Here is a 23,198-nt window from a genome sequence, read left to right on the forward strand (position 1 = left end):
TGTTTTCCTCTATTTCTTTGCACTGACCACAGAGGAAGGCTTCCTTATGTCTCCTTGCTATTCTTTGGAACTCTGTATTCAAATGGGTATATCTTTCTTCTTCTCCTTTGCTTTTTGCTTCTCTTCTTTTCACAGCTATTTGTAAGGCCTCCTCGGACAGCCTTTTTTTTTTTTTTTTTTTTTTGCATTTCTTTCTCTTGGGGATGACCTTGATCCCTGCCTCCTGTACAATGTCACAAACCTCCATTCAGAGTTCTTCAGAAACTATATCAGAACTTATCCCTTAAATCTATTTGTCACTTCCCCTGTATAATCAAAAGGGATTTGATTTAGGTCATACCTAAATGGTCTAGTCGTTTCCCCTACTTTCTTCGATTTAAGTCTGAATTTGATGGTCCTCACAGAAAACCAAATGGCAGCATTTTGATGTTGGATTTCTGGTCTTCAGAACAGTGAGAAAAGTAATTTTTGTTTAAGCCTGTGTTATTCTTTTGTAGCAGACCATATTGACTAACACACCCAGATTGCTGAGCCTCAGCTAGACAAGAGTGAGTCACTTGAACGTGTCACAGCTCTGTGTGATGGGTTTGGGAACCCTGTGTCCAGGTGAGACATCTCAGTCTGGGCGGCAGATAAGGGTACAGCTAGAGAGGCGGGCCCGGCATTCAGAGGGGACTTTGGGCTGGTCCTTCCCAGTGTGCATAACCATGAGGTGAGGAGAGATGGACAGTTCTACCAACATTTTTGCCCTTGTCCCTTATCAAAATGAAATTCTCATCATGTGTTTAAGAAACATGATTTTCATGTCAAGTGTGAACACACATCAAACTTATACAAAACTGATCATTGGAGAATCCAGTAGAAGGGCATCCCAAAGAGCTTTGTGGATGTGAGTTATATCTAGTAATACTTGATGCAATAAAAATTAAAATTAAGGGTTTTAAAAATACTATTTTAAAATAATAATAATAATAAGCCCATTATGTGTGCATGCTCAGTCGCTAAATCATGTCTGACTCTTTGTGACCCCATGGACTGTAGCCCACCAGGTTTCTCTCTCCATGGGATTTCTCAGGCAAGAATACTGGAGTGGGTGCCATTTCCTCCTCCAGGGGATTTTCCCGACCCGAGAATTGAACCCGTGTCTCCTATGTCTCCTGAATTGGCAGGGAGATTCTTTACCACTGAACCACCTGGGAAACCAATAAACCCACTGTAGATTAATGTAAATTTTAAATAACATACCTTTGTAAAAAATAACTATATTTTCCAACAAAAAATATTTTTTAGTAAGAAAAGTGGGTATATTTTACATCTTGGTATATTTTCTTTGAAGTCTGGCTTAACAGAACACAGCTGGATTCTCATATCTGCTTCTACATTCTATCTGTTATAGCGTGTCATTTTGGTTGAGTAGCCAAAGGAATCCAACCTCACCCAGATATGCTATCAGAACAGGGAGGAGGAATATTTTAATAACCCTTCTAGATCATTCTGGATCATTTTCTTTGACACTTTATTAAAATGAAACAAATGGTCATTTCTCCTTGCAAATGGCAATGAACAATATGAGTCACTTTTGTTCTGAAATCACATTGAAAACTTTTTATATTGTTACAGTAAGGTCCTTTGGTCTGCCTTATATTTTCAATGGATATTTTACCCATGCATGAGAAATCATGATTGGTCATTTAGAAAATGTTAATTCAGTGAATTCTACAGATCTTCTAAATGCTGGCAGAATTCATTATGCTATAACAAAAAATTCATTAATATCACCACTGCTTTTGTCAGTGAAGCAATTTTTTATTTTTACTGTGAGTATATGGCAAGAAGTATGCAATGACTAGGGCTAAGATTTGTGCTAATACACAAGCAGTTTCACCCACTGTTGGTTTTGTCCCAGTTGCAAATGTCAATCCAGTGGAAAATGCAAATATCTTCATGTCATCACAAAAATAGTTTTGAGCTCACAGACACCCTGTATCGGTTTCAGGATCCCCAGGGATTTCCCAGCCCACACTCTGGGAAGCGCTTCTCTCCAGTATGATGCTGAAAAGATAAGCTGTCATCGTTTTGACATGTCTCCAAGTTTTAGCTCAAATTTCTTAATACCTCTGACTTTCACAAAAATAAACAGAGATCATTCAACCAGAGTTGGTGTTACTGACCAGTGTCCTTGGCTTCCTTAATCAGTGGAAACCGATCAGAGCTCAGAAGGAGTTCAGGCAGGGCTTTATGGGGTCCCTGCTACAGCAGGGTAGGAGGCAGTGAGAACAAGCAGCAGGTTCCCTTGCTCACTCGCTCCCCAAGGGGAGGCGAGCTTGTGCCCTATATGGAGTGAGGGTAGGTCGTGTTCAGGGGTTGGGCTGGAGAGACGGCTTAGATGGTCGCTCACCCCTTAGGTGGTGCTGTATGCAGGGGGAATGCCCAGTACCCGGCTTTTCCTCCCAAACCCCTGCTTTTCCTCCTGGCTCCTCAGAAGTGGCCATTGTTCTTTCTAGTCTTTTTTTGTCCATAATTACTCACTGTCCATAATCTGCTACAACTGCACATGCAAGCAGGTATTTTTAGTCCCTTATAATTTATTTGCATTTTGCTGCTCTATGTCCAGGTGCGAGCACTGCAGCAAAGGGCCCCAGGCCCCAGCCTGTGTCACTGGAAGCAAGGGAGGGGATAGAAAGACAAACAATGCTGGTGACAGACGGAGGGATGCGTGGCTGTTATTCCCCGGAGTACAAAATGTGTAAGCAGGACCATTGTGAAGAAGGGACATCATCTCCCAATGTGGCCCTGCAAGCTAGAGCGTGTCACCAAAAGCAGGCTTTGAATCAGGGGAATCTCCCTGAAAGCAGAGCTGACTACCCAAAAGCAAGTGGATGTGGGCTCACAAAGTTTTTAACTGCAACCCCACGCTCATTTGCCGTTAATCAACAAAGTTAATTAGCAGATAATCACTGCCCCTTAGGGTGTGTGCTACTCAATTCTCTCAGCAGATAATTTCAAAACAAAACAAACAGCCCAACTCTTTAGAAATTAATGCAGATGTAGTCTTTTGTCTCCACCCTGTAAATAGCACACTGATGTTTTTTCCTTCAGGATGTCTCAGCCCCTGTCAGCTCTGGGTGCCCTGTTGCCTAGATGGAGTGTGTGGAGTGGGTGGGGTGAAGCTGGGCGGTATGTGCCTCGGTCGGCCAGTCAGTCACCAAGGTTTCCTGTGCCAGGAGATCCAGTGAATAAAATGCTGGGCCAAAAGCGACCTGGCTGACCACTCAAGGTCCAGTAGGAGGGAGTCTTCCAAGAGAGAGCCACACAATCGAATGAGTAATTACAGACAGATTGAGTGCCCTGAAGGAAAGGAATGTGGTACCATGAGAATGCATTTTTTTAAAAAAATAATGAATGAAGGATAGAATGGGAGAATGGAATTAGCAGGTGCAAACTTTTATATATAGAATGGATGCACAACAAGGTCCTCTGTAGAGCACAGGAAAATATACTCAATGTCCTGTGATAAACCATACTGGAAAAGAATATATTAAAAAAGAATGCATTACATATATATGTTTAACTGAATCACTTTTCTGTACAGCAGAAATTAAGCCAACATAATAAATCAACTGTACTTCCATAAAATAAATTAAATAAAAAATAATGTGTTTTTGAAACAAGAAGACAGGGAGAAAGAATGCTGTGAGCAGGTGTGGACATGAGATGGTGGGAAAGTCTGATGAATTCACTTTTGTCTGTGAAGATGCAAGATGCTCTCCTCAAATTGGCCAGGGTAGAGGGCTGTTTTGGGGAAAGTACATTGATCTCAGAAACTTGGTGATGTCTCTGAGATCAATAGTCAAAAATTTTTGGTAATGTCAATGTTGCCATGTTTTTGCAGGTGGGGTGAAACCAGTAGCCACTTTCATGGAAGGGAGAGTTTGGCCAAGGAATTATCAAAAAGATGTGCACGGGAATCTAATCTTTTTAAGAAACAAGCAGGTAAATCGGCAGAGGGTGAGATGCTCAGGGCCCCAGAGGGCCTGATTAGACTAAAGAACCAGCGTAGAGGGAATTCTTAAACAACCAAGCAGGGGAAAGTCATGATCAGACAGCAGGAGGCTGGAATTAGCAAAACTCTGGGTTTCTGGTGAGTTCTATTATGTAATCAGTTGGTGGGGGTTGGGGGAGGCCTGAGGTGGAGCGGGGAAAAGAATCACAGGAGCTGAGGGAGTGACGTTGTCCTGGGAGGACCATCTGTATGAACGGCGGACTCGCCCAGGACCTGGAGCTGAAACGACAGACCGGAGCCACAGGCCAGGAGTTTCTGCAGAAGGGCAGAGTGACCAGAGTTGTAACTGACCTGCATGAAACTTTGATATCTGAAAAATTACAACAAAGCATTTCGCATACATTATTTGATTTGGCTTCCTCTTTTGTGGAAGTGATAGGCAAGCGTGTTACTAAACCAGTCTTGGGTCCGCTCACCTGTGCACAATAAAGCCGATCTACAGACACCAGATTGCCGGGGCGGGGGTTGAAGGAGGGGTGCAGAGTACAGGGTTTATTGCAGGTACAAGGTGAGGAGAACAGGCAGCTCAAGCTCAAAAGACCCAGACTGCCCCGTTTTTAAAGGTAGCGTGAGGGAGGGGGCTGCAGGGTATGTGATCAGCTTGTGCACAATTTTCAGATGTGCTGGCATCAAGGTAAATTTTCAAGCATCATCAACCTTTTGGTTTCAACCAGTCTGGGACCTATATGCTTGTGGTCAGCATTTTCATCTGGCGGGGGTCTGCTACCTGTAAAAACTACTCAGGAATGTGTGCCATGTCTAATCTGTATTTTCAAGGGACTGTGAGTTTGGTGATGTTCCACGTGGCTGGTTTATAGTCTGAACTGTTCCCAGTTTCCCAGCCCAGCAGCTATTCTTTTTTCCTACGTCTTCCCATTCCTAAAAATTAACTCAGTTTTAATTTTTTTTATTTTTAATTGGAGGATAATCACTTTACTATATTGTGATGGTTTCTGCCATACATCAACATGACTCAGCCTTAGGCATACACGTATCGCCTCCCCGCTGAACCTCCCTCCCCACCCCACCTCTCTAGGCCGTCACAGAGCACCGGCTGCCAGGAAAAAGGTGGCACAAAAGATTAGGCCCAACCATTAACTCCTGAGCCAGCTTTTCAGGCTCCAGGGAGGCCTGGGAGACGAGAACCTTTTACTTCAAAGGACAGGAACATGGACTTGTATAGTAAATCCCCTACATACAAACTTTTCAAGTTGTGAACTTTCAGAGATGCAAACATGCATTCACATGTCCAGTCACATTAAGTGAGCCCACGTTTGACACACGTTGTCACACGCCCGCATCCCCTACAAGCAGCTGTCCTTTTGCGTACTTTACTGTACAGTTCTCTACAGAGTATAGGAGCACAATCCTTTATTTCAAGCTCAGGATGTCTGAAAGCAAGGACAAAAACAGCTGCGATGTACCTGTACTGCTGAGAAGCACCAGCTGGTATACTGACTTCTGTACTTTTCAAGATACTGTACTGTAAGATAAAATACGTTTGTTTTTATTTTTTGAATTTGTTTTCTATGTACTATTTGTGTGAAAAGCATTATAACCCTATTACGGCACAGTACCATACATATAGCTGGTTGTACCAGTTGGGCGCCTAGGCTAATTTTGTTGAAGAAAGCTTAAGGTGTCCTCAGTCATGCCTGACTCTTCGCAACCCCATGAACTATAGACCCGCCAGGCTCCTCCGTGCATGGAATATCCCAGGCGAGAATACTGGAGTGGGTTGCCGTTTCCTTCTCCAGGGGAGTCTTCCCAACCCAGGGATCGAACTTGGGTCTCCTGCCTTTCCTGCACGGGCAGGTGAATTCTTTCCTCCTCCGCCACAAGTGGACTTGTGAACACGCTCTCAGAACAGAACTTGTTTGCATGCAGGGGACTTACTGCAGACGATTTCAAGAGCACTGTTCTCCTCTACTTCCTGCTAAGAAAAGGAGGCTCTCCAAGCTTAGATAAGCTCCCAAGGACTGCAACTAGAGACCTATTGAAAGGCCACTATCTCCTCTAGAAAGTCCTCCTGACCCCCAAAAGGGGTGACCACTCCCTCCTTGGCCTCCCTTACCACGTCCAGCCCACCAGGCTTCTCTTTCTGTCTGCGCCTTCCCTCCACCAGCAGGGAGATTGGGAGAAACTGTGTTTCCCATGGCACCATGGACTCAGTAAGTAATCAGGGAAGGAATTCTGATGCCTAGGTCTCTGCTTTTTACCCCTGGGGAGAGAGAATCTGGAATTGGACATTTTTTTTCTTTCTTCACTTTAGGGTCAACTTACAGCGGTTACCTCCACTTGAAAGCAGAGATGTTGGCACATTAGGAGGTGGGGGGACAGGAATGCCAGAGACAAGTATGTAGACACGTCTGGATGCACACTATACACATACTCTGCCGCGGCCACTGAGGGACGATGGGAACCCAAGTCCTACTTGCTTTTCTTTTCTTTTAAGATATGACTGTTTGTGTGTTTGTTTTCATTTATTTATTTTGGCTGAACCCCAGGACATGCAGGATCTTAGCTCCCAGACCAGGGATGGAAACCCTGCCCACGGCAGTGGGAGCGCAGAGTCCTAACAACTGGACCATCAGGGATGTCCCAAGTCCCGCTTGTTTTCTAAAGAGGAGCCCTCAGGCCAAATTTAATCGGATGCTGGGGATGAAGATTAGGGTTAGGAGCACAGATGCATTTAAATAAAAGATGGAAGGAAGGGGGCTTCCTTGGGTGGTTTAGTGCTTAGGACTCTGCGCTTCCACTGTAGGAGGCAGGGCTTCCAACCCTGGTCCAGGAGCTAAGATTCTGCACGCCATCGCACGTCATGAAGTGTGGCCCCCTCAAAAAAAGACAGAAAGAGGAGTTCAAGATTTTACAATAAGGGAAACAAAACTTTTCATTATCAATAAAACACACTTAAATACTAAACACCCCTGTGTTCCATCCCTGTGGTGGTGAATTTCCCAACTGGAAGGGGCCCTCTGACTACCAAGGTGATGTCTACAGAAGTCCAGGGACTCTGGAAGAACTTAAGATGATCACTGAAACAGTGAGATCCGAAAGATTAAACAGAAGCTAACAAACGAAAAGGAGGAGGAAAGAGAGCAGTGGGTGCTGAAGGGACCCTGACTCCAGCAGCGGATGGGAGGACAGGGAGCCAGGCTCTCCGATCCAGCCCACCCACTGCAGCAGCGTCCCCAGCAGCCTGGCAGCCACAGCCCTGCTGTCCCGCCCAGCCTCCCACATGCCACCACGAGGATGCCTCACTCTCTGCCCAAGCCCTCACACTGCCACCTTATACTTAGGACAGAATCTCTGCATGAGCCCCTCTGCCTCATCTCACCTGCTTCCAGCCTCATGTGAGGTCACCGCCCTTCACGTACATGCTGCAGTCACACTGGCCAAACCGTTTGACCTCCGGGTGTTTGCACATGCTACTCCACAAGCCTAGAAGGCTCCTCACCCCACCCCACCCCTGCCACCCCTTCCTCTGGCTCTCTCCTACGCATCCTGAGGCTCTTGTATAAAATGTCCCTTCCTCAGCAGTCTTATCTGATCCTAAACATGATGCCTTTGTTCTAGCATAATTGCTCACTGCACTGTAAAGCGTACATCCTCATGTGTGAGGATACACTGACTTTTGTGCCTCTCACAGGCCTCAGTGGAGGAATGCCCCAGACATCCTGAGGACTAAAATCAGTGGCAAAGTAAGGGAACCTTAAGTCGGTTGCCCAGACCTACTCAAGCCAGCCACAGAGCACAGTGATGCAGAGAAGCGGGAAGAGGATGTGAGCGGGGAACGCCACCAGAGGATGACCAGGCCAAGCCAACTCCGCAGACAGAGGGAACCGCAGCTCTTGACAAGGCCTGGATGTGCTTGGGTGCAGCCAGTACACGGCCAGGGGCCCAAGGGAATGAGGCAACATGCTCACTACTGCCCGTACCCTCCACCCATTTTCACCAAAGGAGGATTATTTATTACCCTTAGAGTTGTCATCTCTTCCTCCTCATTTTCCTTGTGCTATTTCCAGCTTTCTTCCACTGTGTCAAGTAATCACTTCCTGTCCCCAAGGAAGACTTCCCCACCATGGGCAATCTTTCTGAAGAAATATCATGAGACATTCACAGGGCTCTCTTTATTTTTATTAAAACAGAATTGATTTACAATGTTGTGCTAGTGTCAGGTATACAAAATGATTCATACATATGTGTGTGTGTGTTTAAGTGTGTGTATATTATTCTTTTCTGTTATGGTTTATCACCCAGGATATTGACTATAGATCCCTGTGCCATACAGCAGGACCTCATTGTTTATTCATCCTATATATAGTAGCTTGCATCTGCTAATCCCAAATTCCCAGTCCTTCCCTCTCCCACTCCCCATCCCTCTTGGCAATCACAAATCTGTTCTTTATGTCTGTGAGTCTATTTCTGTTTCATACGTAAGTTCATTTGTGTCCAATTTTAGACTCCACATGTAATTTATATCACCTGGTATTTGTCTTTCTCTTTCTGACTTATTTTGCTTTGTATGATAATCTCTAGGTCCATGCATGTTGCTGCAAATGGCATTATTTCATTCTTCCCTATGGCTGAGTGATAGGGCTCTCTCTTTAATGTCTCAAATGAACCCTGTAGCTTCTAATTATCCAGTATGGACCCTAGTTTATTCCTGAAGTCTACTCTTGTCTCCCTAGCTGTGCTGTGAGTCCCATAAAGGAGAAAATCCTTGCCAGTTGTTGGAAGGCCCTTCAGCGTGATATGGCAAAGACGGACATGCATGTAACCACGACCCAGCAATTCCTGCCCGAGTTTCACCCTCGAGCAAGGTTTCCTAATGTGCACCAGGAAACCGCGAGAGTGTTCACAGCAATGCTTTCCCAGCAGCAGAAACCTTAGATGTGACCTAATTAGCCCTCTTCAATAGAATGAATAAATCAATGTTGGCATATCTATTCAACAGAATACAATATAGCAATAAAAAGCAGCACAGGCATATACAAACAGATGGACCGAAGCATCAGTTGAATGAAAGAAGGCCATGGAAAACTACAGGATTGAGTCAACACAGAGTAAAAAGCAGGTAAAACTAAATAGTGTATTATTGAAGAGTGTATACAAATGTGGTTAAAAAATAAATAAATAAATAAAAGAAAGAAAAACAAAGATGTAATCAACCCAAAATTCAGGATGAATATTTATTCTGAGTTCTTAAACTGCAAAGACTATTTTGTATGCCAATATAGTGCACAATTTAAAAAAGAAAACAAACAGACTAACTCAATAGCACTCAGCACAGTGGTGACATAGAATTATGTTTTGTTTCTCATAAGAAGAAAAGTCTTTGAAAATAAAGGGTGAAAATGGTGGGGGGAAAGAACCAAAAAATGTGGAGAGGATAAATCTTTATGTCACAGGCTAGAAAACTATAAACTATGAGTAAAGCATTTAAAAAAGGAAAAAATTGCTCACAACCATTATTTTCTATTCATCAACCTATTATCTTGTTCTTGAAACTTTATTGATTGCAGGATGCCTGTAAAAGCTCAGTCTTGTCAATTGAAAGTATTTGGGTAATTAGTCTTCCTGAATGTCTTGTCTTTTTAAAAATCTTTCCTTCCTACTTCCATAAATGGTTTTTGGTTGCCGGGAAAGGTTAGGGTTCTGATGCTCCAGGAAAGGAGCTGCTTCCTCCACGGGACCATCTAGGAAGCTGCGTGTCCGTGGTCCTTTCTTTTGACTCAGCCCTCTCACTGGAGCTGCCATTCCTCGGAGACTTCAAGGCCAGCATCACTCCCGTGAGATCCCTACCTTCTAGGGACAGCTTGACCAAGACCCTGAGAACCTGAGAGTCACATCTCACACCCATCTGCAAGCATTTTTTCTTTGCCTTCTGGTGGCAGGTGAGAAGTGGCAAATCCCAGTTTTTTGTTTGTTTGTTTGTTTTTCTGAGAGGTGCATAGTCTTTCCAGGCTCTGCCTAAAGAATCAGGACAAACCACCCACTCTAGGGCTCATCCAAACCTCTCTGGAAGCCTCTGTTCATCTGCCTCCTCCCTACCAGAGAATGGCACATAAAGGATGCTTGCTCCACATGCTCACCTTCACTCAGCTCAGCCCCTCATGTGAGAACATTCTTTGCTGCTCCACCACTGTCTCCAGGGTCAACATTTCAACTTTGGATTCTTGGTGTTTGCATTAGTCATGATCAGGTTTGCCTGCAATTGATAAAAGGTCCAAAAACTGAGACTTTTTTCCACTCACATGAAGGTTAGTATATCCGTTTTCTGTTGCCACATAACCATTTACCACAAATGCAGCAGCTTTAAATGACAAGAAGTTACTGCCTCCCAGCATTGATGCATCAGAAGTCCAGGCACAGCACGGCTCCACTGCGTCCTCTGCTGAGAGCCTCTTACAGCTAAAACCCAGGTGTTGGCAGTGCTGAGCTCTTCCCTGGAGACTCTGGAAAGAATTCACTTCTAAGTTCATCCAGCTTGTTGCGGGAACTCAGTTCACTGCAGACATATGACTCAAGTCCTGTCTCCTTGACAGGTGGACCCCTTCATCTTCAAGCCAACAACCGCAAGTCAAATCTTCTCCTGCTTTAAATCTCTGATTTCCCCTTTCCCGTGACAACTGGAGAAAGATCTCTCTTTAGAAGGACACACAACTTAGATTTGGTCCACCTGATTAGTTGAGGATACTCTTCAGCTTAAGGTCAACTGATTAGTAACCTTAACTACATCTGCCAAGTCCATTTTGCCATGTAATGTAACATACTCATAGGATAACACCAGGGGCAAGGTCATGGGTCCAAAGTTCTGCCTTCCGTGCTGGTGAGGCAGTTCTGCCCTGGTCCTTAAGATCAGACTCCTTCCTGCACCACTCACCACCGCTGGAAAGGGGCCCTCACCCACCATGGTCCAGGAGGCAGCATGGGGTTCACTCTGACCAGGTTTTTAAGGAAGTTTCCCGGCAGCTGCCACATGACACTCCTACCTGCATCCCACTGGTCCAGCTTTGTGACTTTGTGACATCCTCTCCCAGCTGCAAGGGAGGCTGGATAAACTACTTATTCTGGCTGGTACTGTGCTAGGCAAGAATCCTATCACTATGAAAGGGGGAAAAAAAGCAATCAGGGACCATCTGTAAAAACACAATTCAGGAAAACCCAATCAAATCCTTTTTTCCTCTTTTGCAAGCTTGGCTCTCAAGATTTTAGAGTCTGTGACACTCAAGCTGAAAACTGGCATTTCTGTTCCCCCTTCCTGGGCAATCAGTCTCAGCCTCCAAGTCTAGACTCCTTGGCAATAAGGCTAAGGGAGAAGAGGTAGATTTGGAGAAAAGCTAATTCTCCCACGGACTCTGAATGCAAAAGATACGGGAGGGACGGTCAGCTCCGGATGCACCGTCTTCCACTGCCTCTCAGGGTCTGACTCGCAGCTTTACTGATGCCTGTACAAGAGGAAAAAAGCTATTGCAAGGCCATCTTTCATTCCATAGTGAATCTCAACCTTTGCAAACACAATTCCAGTAGTCATACCTTAAACAAGCCATGTTTTCTCTTTTACAAGAAAAGGAAAAATGACCTCCAATAGTGTTGTGCAATTATAGCCCCTCAAAGCATGCAGAAAAGTCACAGAAATGGAAACTACAATGAATTATTTTACAGATTCAGTCATGCTTAAGAAATGCAGCAATCAGAGCCCAGCATGAGTGGCCAGTTGCCTCCATGGCAGCTCTGCATAACTTTAAGAACCCTGGAGGCAGCTCATTATAGTCAGGGTGGGGATGAAATTCCTGGCCTGGCTCTTGGGGCCCACAGAACCCTCACTGAGGTGCTCTCAGAGGAAATGGAGATTTCATAAGCAGATTCATACCTCAAGCAGCTTATTTTTTTCCTGATGCCTATTTTTTAGAAAATGTAGTAAGTTGGTAGTTTCCACCTAGAGAGACCTAGAAGAAAAAAACAGAAACTTTTAATTCTGATGAATCTGAATATACAAATTGGCTCAGTCACTTTCCAACTGCGAGAGCTTAGCAAACTAATTTAAACTCTGAGTTTTGGAGTCTTCATTTCCGGGATTAGGATATTAACATACATCCTCCATTCCCAGAGTCCCACTTTAGGGCTCTGAGTTAATAAATATTAAATTCCAGGAACATTAGCAGATCCCAGGGTGATAAGGAGTTATTGTTGTCATTGTTCACACGTTGAATCAGGATCACATCATTATTAAGAGCTGGGAGGGCCGGGCTCAGCTGCTGAGACGTTTAATTAGACAATCTAAGCTACTGATCCTAAGATTCACTGGGTATTGACAGAAGTAGGAGACATCAATCCTGAGCTGCAGGATGGGGTGGTTCTCATCTGATGTTCTGTCCAGGGGACAGGGAACACCGCGGGTAACTCGACGTGAAAATGATGTCAACCTTATTTGTTATTCTCAGGAGATGCTAAAATAGCAGGACTTTACCTGCTCTGCCTCTGATGAAAATGGGCAAATAAAAGATGGCCTATCATACCACAGTGCCATTCTTTATCACAACAATGTCCTTGTCAAGAGAGCTCTACCCACCACCCCCCTTGGTATGGTCAAGCTAACCCAGACAGAGGACGATCTTCTTAGAAGTATTAGAACACAAGATGATATCTGGAGAAATTCTTACTCCAACTACAAACCATGGTGTTATACCTTCTCCAACTTGGATAAAGACCCATCAGCCCATCTCACAAGTTCCCAAGTCCATCTAGGCACCACAATTGAAAAACCACTGCTGGGACTGCCCTGGTGGTCCAGCAGTTAAGACCCCATGCTTCTACTGCAGGGGGCACGAGTTCCATCCCTGGTCTGGCAACAAAAATCCCACATGCAGCATGCAGCATGACCAAGAGGAAAAAAAAGAAAAACCACTGATCTAGGGCAAGGGTCAGCAAACTACAGCCTGCCAGTGGGTTAAACCCCACCTGCCACCTGTGTTTATTCAGCCCATGACCAATGAATGGTTTTACATTTTTTAGCGGTTGGGAGAGGGTAAGAGGAAGAATTTTACGACCCTTGAACACTGTATGAATTTCTCCATTCAATGTCCATAGATAAAAGTTTATGGAAACAGGTAGACTTGCATGCTGTCTGTGGCTGCTTTTGCATTGCAATGGCAGAGCTGAGTCGTTGCACCAGAACCTATCTAGTTCACAAATGTTCATCGTGTTTTCCTTTCCAGGAGAACATTACCCTAGGGTGAGCCAACCCCCTCACAGCACACCTGAAGGCGAAGCACTCACCTGGTTTCCTGCCCTTTGTCCAACGCTCTGGACTCATCTGAAGATGGGCATTGTCCAAAGAATCATTTCTTTAACACTTAGGTGTTAACAAAAGAAAAATTACCTTTCATCTTTCTCTCTCTGCTTATATTCAAACAACAGCAATTACAGGGCAGAGGCCCGCTAAAAAATCTGACCATTATACAAAATTAATGTCACAGAAGCTCAAAGCCAATGTATTTATTAAAGTAACCCACCTAAGCAGATAGCAGCAAATAGAGAGCAGGAGGGGCCAGGAATCTAGGAACCTGTGATTCCCAGTTAGTATTTCATTTTCGTTTGCATTTAAATGATAACACATCTTGTGGCAAATTATTGCAGACTTTTTCTAGCAGGGAAAGGAGAAGAAAAATGCACTCACTGAAGGAAAGCTCTGCAAGAGGCAAAAAGTGATTAAGTTCCCCAAGCCTATTTACAAATGCAGTCAATGAAACAGAATTTTAATGAATTGTGCCACGTAATCTGGCGGGTAATGAGCTGCGAAAGCCGTTGTCAATTGCAGTGACTGGGAACTAAGTCTTTCAGTTTCAAGATCAATAAGAGAGTTCTCAGCTCTGCACTCCCCAAAAGTGGAACTCTCGGGAAAAAGGAAGTTGTCATAGGCATGCCATGTCTGCAGATCACAGCAGCAAGGCTGCCATCTGTTTCGTACAACCCCCCACCCACCCCTTTTATTTAAATCCTGACTTCAGACCAAGAATGAGCAAAAGACAGTTGGGAGATCAAGCAACACACTGCCTATGAGATGCCTGCCCATATAAAGTGACAACAAAAGGTTGGAGTGACTCTGATAGTAGCTCCCAATATTTCAGAAGCTGTACTGAGTTCAACTACTGGCATGGACCTTTGGGAGGAAGTAAAGTCCCTGACATTCTGAGTTCCTGATTTACAAAGATAATGGGGGTGGGTGGGCTGTTTGGGGATTAAGCACTGACCTAAGGCTTCCTGCTAATTCTGTCTTCCATCATTCTTTCATCTGCTGTCCTCATTGCTGTGACTCCAAACAGTCACAGTCTTCTTCAGAGACCTAGAAGTTCCAAGTTATTGTATTATTCATCTTCTTTACCTCCATTGTTGCTATGGAGATGTGGTTGTTGCTATGGTCCTAATGCCACAGAACAAGAGAAATCCAGGTAGAAGACTTCCTCATTCAGCAAAAGGTCATCAACATTTATTGAGTACCTACTACGTGGAAATATTTAGTAAGAAATCTTGGGAAGGTGGAGACAAATGAAACATCAAACCACACCCTTAACTTGCTCTTAGACTGGTGGAGGAGACAGACTCTTACATTCCTTGAGTCAATTAATATACAACTTGATTATACATTTTGTGTTTAACAGAGGTGCTAAAAAGATTATATTTCATGTTAGGGGCCCAGTGGATGCATAAGAAACTTGCCTGAGGGACTACCCCAGTGATCCAGTGGCTAAGAATCCGCACTCTCAATGCAGGGGGGCTGGGTTCAATCCCTGGTTAGGGAACTAGATCCCACATGCCCAACTAAAAGCTCACATGCCACAATGAGGACCAGGTGCAGCCAAATAAATAAATATGAAAGAAAGAAAGGAACTAGCCTGATATTTTGACACCCACATCAAACTAAGGGAAAACACTCCTACCATGCCATTTCCCCCAGACACACATACCCACTCTTGGAGTTTACTTACAGACAACTTCTGCACTTCTATTTTCTTCCATTAAGGTTCTCTCTCTGGCATCAAGGCACAGGACCATTAACAAAAGCCATGGGGAAGCAATTTTAGAGGGCGGGCGGGGTGCGGTAGGGGAGCCTGATAAAATGGAAAACTTGAAGTGATCCTGCATGCTGCACTGAGGAAATTGCCATGGGCAATCCCACTCTGTCAACAGAATGTTCCACTTGACTGAAATCAAGACACAGGTGAAATGTCTTAAAATGTGGTCTTGCGGAAAAAAGGTAGAGCATGAGGTGCTCCGAGGGAACTGGGCAGCTCCGGATCACCCAGCACCCATTTTATAGCTAGCAAACTTTTACTGGACTATGAAGAGATAAAAAGATGTAGTCCCCATCCTCAAGGAGTTTATGATCTAGCCAAAGAATCACACTTGGGAAGAGATGTTCATAATCAGTGGAGGAATAAAGTAATTCATACAAGCAGTGAATGGTTGAAGACCATGCCAACATATTCAGATAAGGCTCAATTCAGATGTCAAGGGAAAAGGAAAAAATGAACTCTCCTTGAAAATGAATAGTACAGATTACCAGATGTGACAACCTCATTTTTGACTCACAGCCCTCCCCCCACCCAGGGGCTCGTCTTTCCTGGTCCTGCCTTACATCCTGGTGGCGGGCACACATTGGCCTCACCAGGGAGACCCCATGCCGGGACACTCCTCTCCACCAACCCCAAATCACAGGTGGAGTGGGGGGACTGTTGGGCATGGCTTGCATCCCACTGTGCTGCTTCATCATCTTTCCCCACTTTCAGCATCATCTCATCCCTATTTGCATGCACAGGTGCCACTCAGCAGTCTCAGTGGACGCACTAATAACAGGCTGTCAAACAGTCATCATTCTTTGAGAGCCAGGTATGTACCCGACTTCATGCTTAGACGGAGATCCATCTGTTTATCTCTCTTTCCATTCACTGATCCATCTAGACAGACATATAGACAGGTAGATAGATAGGTAGCTAGACAGATGATGAATAGATAGCTAGATACTATATCTATACATATATATATACATATACATATACACACATATGCATACATATGTTGGAGAAGGAAATGGCAACCCACTCCAGTATTCTTGCCTGGAGAATTCCCATGGACAGAGGAGCCTGGCAGGCTACAGTCCATAGGGTCTTAAGAGTCGGACACGACAGCAAGTAAACCACCACCACCACCATATACATATATAACCCTTCTGGGTTTGGAGAATTTCCTGTTTTTCAAAGACCCAGAACCAAATGTAAAAGTGTTAAATCATAAACTGTGAAGGGCCTGAGATTTCACCCTCCTTGGAAGCTTCCCCCAGTTTATCAATGTATACTAACGGAAGACACAAGACCTCGGGTGCATGGACAAAGACAAATTACTTGTCATGGCAAAAGATGCAGCAAAAGCAGAATCTTGTGTCAGTTACCTAAATTCCAACTCCTACAAGCAAAAGAGGTGGAAGAGAGAGAGAGGACTTTTTTTTTTTTTTAAGTTGGAATGTAAACAACTCTCTTCCAGGGAACTTACCATCCTGGAATGTCTTCAAAGAAGGCAGCAGCTTCATTTCATCAGCTTGAGCTTCCAAGGCTGGCTACTATTCAGGCAAGCTTAAACAGATAGTCCGAAAAATGTAGGGACATCATGGAGAATTGCCTCCTACTACCAAGTCATCGCATGCTATTCCCAACCTAGTCCCAAATGTGTCCATGATGATTCTTTGTGCACAGCTGCATGTCCTAGGACTGTATCATCCTCCCCAGGGTCTGGCACTCGTGGGAGCTGAACCAGTTAGCAATGGCCACCATCTACCAAACCCTTGTAGGTGCTCCACACCATGCAGGTGCTTTACAAACATCATGCCCCTTCCATGCAACAACTCAGTAGGAGAGATGTCAGTTATCGTTCCCATTTTAAAGATGAGGAAGTAATGACTTAAGTTGGGTGTCTTGCTCATTATTGAAATGTAACAGAACCCTATGGTCCTCCACCAGGCTTTTGTCTGTAGAAAAACTTTAGCCAAAGAGTAAGTTTAATCAGAGAAGTAAGAAAATGCAGAAGCAAAAGAAAGCAGGCAAATAGGACAAAATAAAAAGAGTTTAGTCATTAAGTAAAGTCAATGACTTCCAGTTCCTCCTCAAGGGTTATAGATAATATTCTGAGCCATCTCTTGTGAGCTGTCTTATAGATGCTGAAATGCCCACGAGGTAGAAGAAGTTAGTTAGCTACATGATTTCCAGACTGTAGCCCTGACATTAGCGGCCACAGTCCCAGGAACTGGCCTGATGGAAAGGGAACAAACCAGCCTTAAACTGAAGACTAACTGTACATAAAGCAATGGAGGTGACAGTGATTCAGTCACTGCACGACCAGTTGCAAGAGGACTGTCGAAATGCAGATGTGGTAGAAAGAGTAAAAGAACTAGAACTAGAATTGGAGCCTCGGCACTTCCATGGTAGTCTAGTGGCTAAGACACCATGCTCCCAATGCAGGGGGCCTGGGTGCAATCCTTGGTCAGGGAACTAGCTCCCACATACTGCAACTAAGACCCAGTGCAACCAGATAAATAAATCAAAAAAAAAAAAAAAGAATTGGAGCCTAAAGATGTCACTGAACTGTAGCAATCTCATGATAAAACTTGAATAGGGAATTGCTTCTTCTGGATAAGCAAAGAAAGTGGTTTCTTGAGACAGGGTCGACTCCTGATGAAGATACCATATAGATGGTTGAAATGACAACAAAACATTTAAAATATTACATAAACTGAGTTGATAAAGTACTGACAGGTTTGAGAGTACTGACTTCAATTTTGAAAGACATTCCACTGTGAGTAAAATGCTATCAAACAGCATTGCTTGCTGCAGAGAAATTGTTCATGAAAGGATCAATTGATGCGCAAACTTCACTGTTTTCTTATTTTAAGAAATTGCCACAGCCACCACAACCTTCAGGAATATCCACCCTGATCAGTTAGCAGACATCAACACGGAGGCAAGACCCTCGACCAAGAAAAATATTATGACTCACTGGACACTCAGATGATGGCAAACATTTTTAGCAATAAAGTACTTTTTAATGAAAAAAAAAATCAAGATGACTGTCAGAACTGACTGTGCTGTTTCTGCATGTAGCCCCCTCCCTCAGCCGATACAAACTCTTGCCCACTGATCGTCAGCGGGGTGTCAGCCTTCATACATGAGTCCACCCACTCCACTAGTCGCTGGCCTCCAAGATAAAGCAAACTTTCCTTTCCACCAACCTTTCCTCTCTAGTATAGACTTTCTAGCAGCAAGCAGCTGGACCCCACTTTTGATAACATCACTACCCCTTAAGTGGTGGAGACAGGATTCCTTGCCATGTTAGTCCAATTACAATACCTGTGCTTTTCTTCTGCTCTTGAAGCCTTGACAGTTGGCATGGGGTCCTAAAGAGGTCAGCCTTCTCCCAGCCTCACTGGGGCAGGTCAAGCAGCCTCCTTGCTTACTATTAATTAAGAACAAAGCCATTCCTTAACCAGACTCATCCTAGCAAGATGACCTTTTAAGAATAGCAATTAAGAGTCTGCACTTTATACACAGATCCAGTCAAACTTGGAGCGGGACAAGGTAAAGGGAACAAGCTCATTAGCTTAAAAAACCAGGGTAGCTGTGCTACAAAAAGGAATTTTTTTAAAGCCCAATTACCTTAAAAAAATAATACTACACTTAGGCAGCTTTCTACCTGCATACAAAACACAACCACAGTGTTACAGCCACACGTGCCAAAGCTCTATGCAATAATGTTGTTACTTTTCCAGGCACGGAGCAGATGGGGATGGGGAAAAAGCAGCCATCAGTGGAGCAGATATATATGCACAATGCCTGTCCCAGCTACCCCATATCACAGCCAAGAAGAACCCTGGGCCACAGTCAAGCTAGCTTGCAAAGAAAAGTCCAGAAATATTTGTTTGGTGTTTATGGTTTTTAAATCCTTACCATATAACCATCAGGCCTCTTCATTGGGGTCAAAATCATCTGTGGCACCTGCCAGGGAGTTCATGAAGGTTTATTTGAAGACATTAGACATCTGCCATGTTGGAAGACACAGCTGCCTATGGAAAAAAAGGACAAGAGTCAGGTGCCAGCCATGGAGGTAGGTCCAACTCACTCCAAGTGAAACTGCTGTCCCAGGAGCCATCAATTGTTGGCTGCTGCTCCAACTCAAAGTTAAATGAGTATGTCATCTGTATTGTCCCACCATGAGCCAGATACCCCTGAGGACCTATCTGCAATGAGCCCTAATTGAATGAAGATTGATGGGAACAAAATTTCCAAGGCCATTTACAGATGAAGGTGCCAGCTTCCTAAGCCATGACTGCCATGAACTGCAAGAGCTAATATTCATCCCTCAACGCCCCCCTGCCATCACTATGAAGGAGCTTCGTCATTCTTCTCTGGTGACCTTGAGCAGCATTTCAGCCGGCCTCCTAAGGAAGAAGGTTAAAGAAGGTAAAGTAACTTTTCCTATTTCTTCCATCTTCCTGTTTTATCTTTTACTTTGAAGAGTAACATATTTAGCTGGAACAATTCATGGCAGATGGTGAATTTGGCCGTGTTCTTCTTCTATGCCTCTCTTATCTTCTCAGTGACAAGCACATCCCTCCTCTGTGTCACCACCTCATTCATTCCTGAAACCCCTAATGCAAAGAGAAAAGTCATAGGAAAAATCTTTTCATGGATTTTAATGGGAAATGTTTGCAGTTTTTGTAAATAGAAAAACATATCCACTGAACCTGGAAAATAAGTGTAAGTCATAAACAGCAACTTGAAAATTTGTACATAAAATGCAATGCAATGAAGGAAGGGGTGAAGCTTACTAGTAGCGATGAGAGGGGTCACTGTCTGAAAGGTGGTAGAGAGTTAGGTGGTTGATTTTCAGGCAGGTCTTTCATATCAAAATCAGGTGAGCTTGGTGATAACTTCCTTTTCCTTCAGACTAACACTAGAAGAATCTCCTGGTGTGGAAGACACACCTGTAGAAAACATGGAATCTATAGATTAAAAAGGTGGGTGAGACTTTCCTGGTGATCCATTGGCTAAGACTCAGCATTCTCGATGCAGGGGGCCCAGCTTTGACCCCTGGTCAGTGAAATAAATCCACATACCACAACTACAGATTCCACATGCCACAGCTAAGACTTGGTGCAGCCAAATATATCAATATTTTTTAAAAGTGTGTTCGAGGGGAGAGAGCTTCAAAAGATGAGCAAACAGCACATGGATTCCGCAGACTAAAGAGATACAGAAAACCCCTTTATCCCTCTTGCTTGGCAACACGTTCATTCACCAGAGTTTGTGTTCGTCCTCAAAGACATAAATTTAAATTATCCTACATAGCACTCTCTGACTAGAAACAGAGATTACATCAACTACCAAGTACTTGTCTGTGCTAAGTGCAATGGCAAAATCTCACTTACTATTTTGCAGCACACTTGGAGGTGAGAAATCATACTGAGGGAAGAGTCATTGCATGGAAAGAAGTGTCATTTCCCCGGAGCCACGTGGCAGAAGGCATGAAGGGCTCAGCTGGGGCCAGTGTGTGCCGCCCTCTTCACGGAGCCATGCGGGTCTCCCTTACGAATGACACTGCTTATTTTCTGCCGTCATTGCCCTGACTCTCCTTTTACCTCCAAACTGCCCAGAACTGAGGTAGCACCTGACAGGTGTCCCATAGAGGTATGTTTTTATTTACCGAAAAGCATTTGCATTCAGATCAATGGAGAATCCACACACCTTCTAAAATTTCCAAGGCAATGCTTCTCAAAGCATGGTCCTTGACTCAACATCAAAAAACTCCCCTTTCTCCAGAACTTTCCAGAAATTCAAATCTTCAGGCCTGATCACAAACCTATTGAACCAACAAATCTGGGACAGGAATCCAGCAATTTATATAAAAACAAACCCATGGATCCACACTAAAGCTTGAGAACTGCTCTAAGGAATCAGACATTTAACCCAAATGCCCTAATGGACCTTGAATATTCAACCACAAAGGTTCAAAACAAATGCCCCTAGAAGAGAGGCCATATTCCTCTGCTGGCTAATTTGTGTATTAATCTCTTAAAGGGGTTGATCAGCCTATGATTTACTACAAACTTAATTTAACACATGAGCTAATTAGTAATTCCTCACAGTGTTTTATATGTACAGACAAATATATGAAACTTGAAAAGTGTTATCATATTACTCTGAATCCACTCAAATTACCCAAAGGAAATTTGTCCTAAAGGAAATCAGTCCTGGATATTCATTGGAAGGACTGATGCTAAGGCTGAAACTCCAATACTTTGGCCTCCTGATGCAAAGAACTGACTCATTGGAAAAGACTCTGATGCTGGGAAATATTGAAGGCAGGAAGAGAAGGGGAAGACAGAGGATGAGATGGTTGGATGGCATCACTGGCTCAATGCACATGAGTTTGAGCAAATGAGCTGGTGATGTACAGGGAAGTCTGGCGTGCTGCAGTCCATGGGGTTGGAAAGAGTCAGATACGACTAAGCAACTGAACTGAACTGACTCAAATTACCATATGAAGTTAACAAGGTGCTCATTGAAGGCAGATCATCATACTGTTTTCACCTCCATATCCTCACAGCACAGCACAAAACTGGTCCAGAATTAAGGCTTGTTGAAAGGGAAACGTGTGGATAAATTAAAAAAATTAATGTGGGGAAAAGGGGAATTATGGATGTGAAGTAGTCTGTGTTAGAAAAGCATGTGTGAACTTGCAGCAATACATGCTGTTGACCCTTGGTTCAGGCCCATTCCAGAATGAAATTTCAATGGCAGTGAAAGAAAACATATGGTTCCCTGGTAATAATGTGGCATTGTGTAGACACAACCTAAATTTGAAAACCTCTTCAAATGAAAACCTTGATTCCATCTGTCTCTTAAAAAAGAAAACCTCATAATTGCTTATAATCATGTTCATTTACCATTTTCTCAAATACTTAACAGCTGGTGGGGGGCGGAGGACAGACGGGCAGGAGGAGACATGGGTAATTAATAAAAGTCGTTCTCCTTCTTTGATTCTAAATGTTATCGGTGTTTAAAATGTCAAAACTATGCCCTCATATTCCTCAGATGACTCGCCCCTGACATGTCATAACTGAACCCACTCCTCCAACCCACGGATTCACCCCTAGAGAGTTCTACAGAATGAGTGGGCTCAACCTACTTCTTTTTTTAATTAAATATAGTTGATTTACACTGTCCTGTTAGTTTCAGCTGTACAGTATAGTGATTCAATTATACATATGCACATATTCATTCTTCTATGGATTCTTTTCCCTTATAGGTTATTACAAAATATTGAATATAGTTCCCTGTGCTATGGAGTGGGTCCTTGTTGGTTATTTATCTTATATAGTATTGCATATATGTTAATCTCAAACTTCTTTTAAAGGACTTTTGGGAGGCTCTAAGAGAGAGGCCTTTGCAAGGACAATTCAGCTGATGAAAACAATGTATGGCAAATATTTAAGTCTTAACATTCCAACTGAACTTCTTTTCAAGACTAGAAAGGGAACCAGCAGGGAGTCCAACCTGGGAACACATCTGTTTTTGCACGAAAATGAAATTGACCAACACCTAGACATGTGTGCACCAATGTACACTTCAGCCCTGGTGCCTTGTTACACATAGAATAAAACCTGCCTTATGGAGGCAGTTTCCTGCCTACCACCTTCTCGAAGGTGGGGGTGAGGACCACAAGCCCAGGTCACCCTTGGGCTCATTGATCATGCACAACCACTCCCTGACTCCAGACCTACAGAACCAGAGTCTGTGGGTGGGGCCTAGATAGCAAGGTAGCAAGTGCCCAGGTGATTCTGATTTAAATCAGGGCTCCCACTTCCCTCTCACTCACAGCAGGCATGAGTAGTTTGTCTACACCCAAGAGGTAGGTCCCTCCAATCCAGTCAGCTCTCTGCAACCATCTGGAGGTAAGGGTTATTCCACAACTTTGAGAGGACAGTAAATGGGCTTGTTGCCAATGGCTGGGGTGGGCACACATCTCGTAGGAGGACCTGGAGCGTTAATTTGACCGTATTAACAGAGCATTCTATAAATGG

The 23,198-nt window shown here is 43.9% G+C and overlaps 1 long non-coding RNA gene across 2 annotated transcripts in view; it reads right to left on the reverse strand.

The window, feature by feature from the left end:
* LOC122453746 overlaps window positions 1-20,068 on the reverse strand; it is a 33,725-nt gene extending 13,657 nt beyond the window's left edge. Inside the window, exons 1-6 of one of the 2 annotated variants that reach the window (XR_006273158.1) lie at window positions 19,944-20,068; window positions 19,063-19,178; window positions 18,466-18,571; window positions 11,943-12,018; window positions 10,369-11,517; window positions 10,162-10,277 (exon numbers count right to left, since the gene is read on the reverse strand). This is a non-coding gene — a long non-coding RNA (uncharacterized LOC122453746). Of the gene's footprint in view, window positions 1-10,161; window positions 11,518-11,942; window positions 12,019-18,465; window positions 18,572-19,062; window positions 19,179-19,943 lie in introns of both variants that reach the window. The other variant, XR_006273157.1, reaches the window with a different exon arrangement.
* Window positions 20,069-23,198: the final 3,130 nt, after the last annotated feature.

Source organism: Cervus canadensis, chromosome 15 (genome assembly GCF_019320065.1).
Source record: "Cervus canadensis isolate Bull #8, Minnesota chromosome 15, ASM1932006v1, whole genome shotgun sequence".
Taxonomy (NCBI): domain Eukaryota; kingdom Metazoa; phylum Chordata; class Mammalia; order Artiodactyla; family Cervidae; genus Cervus; species Cervus canadensis.